Source organism: Muscardinus avellanarius (assembly GCF_963383645.1).
Source record: "Muscardinus avellanarius genome assembly, chromosome: 15".
NCBI lineage: Eukaryota > Metazoa > Chordata > Mammalia > Rodentia > Gliridae > Muscardinus > Muscardinus avellanarius.
In genome coordinates, this window is record NC_137801.1 from 29,555,321 (window position 1) to 29,561,320 (window position 6,000).

The following is a 6,000-nucleotide window of genomic DNA, read 5'->3' on the forward strand; positions in this document are numbered from 1 at the left end:
GTGGAATATGTATAGACAGGATTCCCAGTTGGCCTCCTCCAATTACTAGCATCAGTATCTTGAGCAAGACCCTCAACTTATCTCAGCTTCAGTTTCTGTGCTTTATCCCTGAACATTATACTTAAGGAGTTTCCAACTGTAAAACACAAAAGCGAAAACACCCATAATTGCTCTCTTAGTCACAGAAATTCTGCAAGTTACCTTAGGTATTAATTACAATGACAGAAAAACAATGTTCATCCTAAATGGGTTAGATGTAAAGAATAACGTGAAAGTTTAGGAAATTATTTACAAAAGGTAGTTAAACCTGTGTATACTCATTTTTGGGGGATGAAGTAACACCATAATAGGAATTACCACCATATAAAACTTTTTTCTGAATATAAAGTCAGTAATATACAATAATGACCTGCATCGTAGCCTACTACTAGGTTAAGTTCATTTTTATTTTGTCAATTAATATTAACTTTCTCAATTCTAGAAATACATTGATTAAAGCAGAGAGAGTCAAACTATTGCTTAAATACATAAGCCACCTCATGTCCAAATACAGGAGGCAGTAAATTTTTGTGAAATATTTTGCTTCCTGATGGCATATGAAAATAAAAATATACAGTATCACTATTGAATTTGAATGCAATGCATTGACTCATTAGAGTTTTGTGTCATTAAATCTAGAGTGTAGTACTAGGAAAATAATACATAATATTTACTCCATGAGATGCAATGAAAAACTACTTAAGAAATAGCTCTATTCTGCTCGTTGTAATACTCACCAGTTTTCTGCTTTTTTTTTTATTGACATCCAAATCCTAGTAGGAGCCAAGCAAAAATTACCTTTGATCAGCCACCTGAGAACTCATTTTTACCCATAATTTGATTTGGGGAAGCCGTAAAAACTGGAATTTTAGAAATGTCAGTACTGCCACTAATCAAGATGCTGAATTCATATTGATCTACTTAAAAATAATTTAGATTTCTCACTACAATATACATCCCACTGTATGCCCTTTCAGGAAGCCCATAAAACCATGGTTTTAAAAACTGAGAGCCAAGTCTCATATACATATAATTTGCACTCTGATTACCTTCTAAATATAATTTTCATGTTCCTCTAGAAACACACTAAATCGTATTTGTTATTTTTTAATGTGCTACCTAATGATGGATTGGGAAGTGACATGAATATGGGGGGGGGGGGTGACACAGAATGAAACTTAGGATTCTGGATATCTGGCCTTAATCTGATGTTTTACTTAGACTATTTAGTTACAATCGAAGTTTCTTTGAGAGTTGGAAAATAAATATAGTAGGGGAATTGAGGGCCTCTAAGAGTCAAATACTTAATAGATGCTTTTAGGCAGTTTTGGTTAGTACTTTATTTTTAGAACATTGCTTAGAATAAAATAGCTATGATTTAGACTTAAAATGCTCCTGCATATCTTGAAGTAAGAATTTGTTTTCTATAGTACCTTAGGTTTTCAAATACATTATTTTGTTGAATCTATAATGTGGAACTAAGGGCAGAGAGGATAAAAGCCTTCCTTTTGTTTCAGCTGGGGTGAGCCTGGTAATAATGTCACTCCACTTCTACCCTTATATTACTAGTTCCTTCGTTACTAATTTAAAATACAACTTGGCATAGCGTAATAAAAGTGCATCTGAACATTCAAATCATGCCTTTTTTTGCCTCCACTTCCTCCTCGCATCTCAACCTATTTTGGATTTTGTAGATTTTTGTCTAATAAGTGTCTTTTCTCATTTTTATGAGTTACTTCCTAGAGCTCTATCAGGAAACAGATAAAAGGGGAATAGGTTACATTACACCTCTACTATGGATGTAGAAATGGCAATTTTTTTTTCCAGTACTGGGGACGAAGCCCAGGGGCATTCTACCTCCGAGCTGCACCTCCAGGCCTATTTTTTATTGTTATTCTTTATTTTGAAACAGAGTCTCACTGAATTGTGAAGGGCCTAAGTACCTGAGGTTGCCCATAAACCACGATCCTCCTGTCTCAGCCTCCTGAATGCTGGGATTACAAGTGTGCGTCACCATGCCCGGCTTAGAAATGGCAATTCTGCTTTGACAACCATGACATAATTAAGCTGCCCCCAAATTTTACTGTCTTCTTCATCCACATTGTAAGATAGGAAAATGATCTCTTTATTTACTATGAATTAGTTTGTGCTCATGGGTGCTTGCATTTTACACACTGTTGGACAAAGCTGTTGTATACTGTATCATATAAATGCTTAAAGATATCTGTTTTTCTGAAAATAATATGACCTGTTCTCTATCCTACAGATAAGTAATCACTACCTTATGTCTAATGTAAAAAAGTAATTATCCGTGCACTTATTCATTCATAAAATTAACTATCAATAACTTGTTATTAATAAAATATGTATTAAGCTAATCCTATCTAAAATATACACCTTGTGTCTTTGTACATTCGCAGATGACAGAGGAAAGATGGCAGGCGTTGTCTGGAAGTAGGAAAATGCCATTTTCTAGAACAAATTAAAAATCAGATGTAATAAGATATATGTGTTTGTCCCTCCCCAGATCCTTCTAGATGTCTTACTGTTCTTAGCCTCGGGTGGTTGATCTACATGGCCTGCATCCCTGGGCCTCTCCAGTAGAGAGGAGAGGATCTGAGGAGTGGAAGGCCATGTGTTTATTTTACACATCCTTCCTTCTCACCCTTATTTAGTCATATGTATTCACTGCCTGTTGTAACTCTCCCCTAAAGTTCTCCATCTGGCAAATTCTCCATTCCTTGGCTCCTTTGAACATAGAGAAGAAATTCAACCTCTGCTATTGCTAGCCCTGGGGCTCAATACTATCTCTTCTAATTTCTACAAAACCTGTATTGTCCATTTATAACGGGTGTGTAAATCTTTTGACACTCCCCCAACAATTGATGGAGTCTAAGCTACTTCCTCTTGAATCTGGATTAGCCCTAGAGGCCTCTTCAAATATGATAGAATGCGGCAGAACCAGTGTTGTGACTTCTGGACTCCTTTGTAATTTATAACATGGTACTTATTTTTGCCTGAAATATTCTTCCCATCCTCCTCTTTCATTCTAACTTGTCTTCATCCTTCAACAATCAAGAGAGGAACCCTCCCAGCCACTGTCAATATAAGCTGTTTATCCTTCTTAAATATTAACATAATTCCCTTTGTACAGTAGTACCATAGCACTTATAATGAGGCTTTCAATGGCTAGAACGTACACTCTTAAGACATGTTCAGGAATTTGGATCTTATACATTGCAAAATAAATAAATTAAATGAATTAATGGTTAATGAGAACAAATTTTAGAATAGTGACTCAACAAGTTTTGTGTAATTTGTCCCAGGACTGCAAAACTGCTTTTTTTTTTTTTTTTCTTGTTCACTTCAGTGAGCCTGGCACCCAGAACAATGCTCACAACACATGATTGTTGAATGAATAAGTGCAGCACGAAGGATCAAGACTGAGGAAGAGGTAAAGAGGTTACTATCTTTTCTTTCATATTACCAAGAAGTGCAGCTTTTTAGAATCAATCCCAAAACTCTTTGAAAAAAGGATTAAATTAATTAGTTTGCTATGATTTGGTCTATTTAACCAAGGGGGAAATTTTTGAAAAAGCAACAGGATCACCTTTCTACTACTTTTCGTCCCTGCTTCCTCTCTCACTAGTCAAGTATATGGTCCTCAAGCACAACATGTAATTAATACTTTATTGAAAGGCTTGATTTTGAAGACTCATGTCTGAGATGGGATTCCTGGTATATTCTTCTGTAGCTAGGGATAAGTTTCTATTCACCCAAAATGTTTTCAAACTTAATGTGTATTTTAATTTCATTTGCTTTAATGATTTAATGTTACCTGCCTGCAAATTCTTCTATTTGAAGTAATATTTTCGTGAACAGCTCTAATTAATGAAGTACCTTAGGTGTCTTGCCTTCAAATATAATTTATACATCATGCTGTATGTTATAAAACTTAGTCTTCTGAAGATAGTTAATCCTATTTAAGAAACTTTGTTTGCAGTTATTTTTGAGTTTACTGCTATTTTATAAGGCTTTGTAATATTATAATATCAAAAGCCAGCAATTTTTAAGATTATTTTAAATGAAGTCCCATTTTAGGAAATGTAGACAATTGAGATGAAATAAAGTGCCATCTCTCTCATATTCCTCAGAACAATGCTAGCAATTTTTAATAAACCGGCTCTTTCTCATTAGCCTGCAATATAATATCCACCTTCAGTCTAAGGTAACGGGGTCATTATTTTTGAAATTTCAGGCTAAGTGTATTGTAATGCAAAGTTATCACAGGTGTTTGAAATTACCTAATAAGCAAATGATCTCTAATTATTATTGTGAATATATTTTTCTTTTACTATAATTTCAATACAGAACGTGCCCCACAGGCCCATTCATTAAAGGCTTGGTGACCAGCCTGCGAGGATTCTGGAAGGTTGTGGAACCTTAAGTAGGTGGAGCCTATTAGAAGGAAGTTACGTCACTGTGCGCATGCTCTTGAAGTGAGTATTGGGACATCAGCACCGTCTTCTTTTCTTTGTCACTTCCTGGCCTCCTACACCACATGTTGCCACCATGACGTATTGTGTCACCATAGGTCCAGAGCAGACAGGGCAAGTAACCATGGACTAAAACCCTGGAAACCATAATTCAAAAAATAAACTGTTTTCCCTTTATAAGTTATTAAAGTTATTTTGGCACAGTGATGGAAAGCTAACCAAAGCAACTCTATTAGCCAGATTGGCCCAGACACAGGTGTTATTCATTCATTATTTACTTATTTATTTATCAATTTCTTTATACTAGGGACTGAACCTAGGGGATTTTTACCTCTAAGCTACACCCCCAGCTCTATTTTATTTTATTTTTTTATTTTGAAACAAAGTTTCACTAAATTGCTGGGGGCCTTGTTAAATCACTGAGGCTGGCCTTGAGCCTGCCATTCTCCTGTCTTAACCTCCTAAATACTGGGATTACAGGTGCTATCATGAATGACTTTTCTTCAAGTCTACAAGTCTGTTTATAAAGTTCACTTTTCTCTCAATCACTTTTGTTTCTTATATTGTCTATATATCAACTCCCCTGCAAAATTGCAATTTAAAGCTCTGAATCATTGAGTTTAAAGTCTGCCTCATGTAACATCTGTTGATGTTAAATTTATGATTTGTGCATTGAGAACTTCAAGCTATAATAGATAAGACATTCATTTTCTAGGTCTTCCAGATTGGTCATTTGGTTTTAAATGCCATTAAAAACTATAGAGAATAAAAAATAAAATGTGTTAGCTTGAGATACCATTCTAACTCAGAAGCAAAGATTACCATTTATGTACGAATTTTTGTTCTAGCCTGTAAGCCTTAAATTTTTAACAAAGTGCCTGGAATACAGCCTCGTGCCTAACTCCTCTCTCTCTCTCTCTCTCTCTCTCTCTCTCTCTCTCTCTCTCTCTACTCTTGTAACTGAGTATGATCCACATATAAAAATATTTTCTCTTTTTAAATTTTTTATTGATGCATTGTAGTCATACATCTTATTGGAGTACAAGATGGTAAAGGCATACATGTACACATCACTCACTTAGCCCTTATTTTCTAATGTAAACATCAAAGAAATACTATGTAGAGGAAGATCCAGAGTTCTCATCAAGGATCACAAAATTGTCTAGGTCCTAAAATTTGTAAGAGAGCGGGTTTTACTCACCTTAATTCTTCAGGATTTCAGATCTATGAAATTGCTTCTAAATAGAGTATTCATTTCATTTATAAAATAAAATATGGTGCAGTTTATTCCCAAGAGCATCTTTATGATGCTAATGATCATACTCCTGAAGAAAACAACCAACCACCTCTACTGAATTAAAGTTTGGTCATCAAATGAGGGTCAACAGAAAGCTGAGTCAGGAGTGATAGTTTGTGCCCGTACATTCATTTGCTTAAATGAAACTGAGAAGGAAAAGTCATGTTG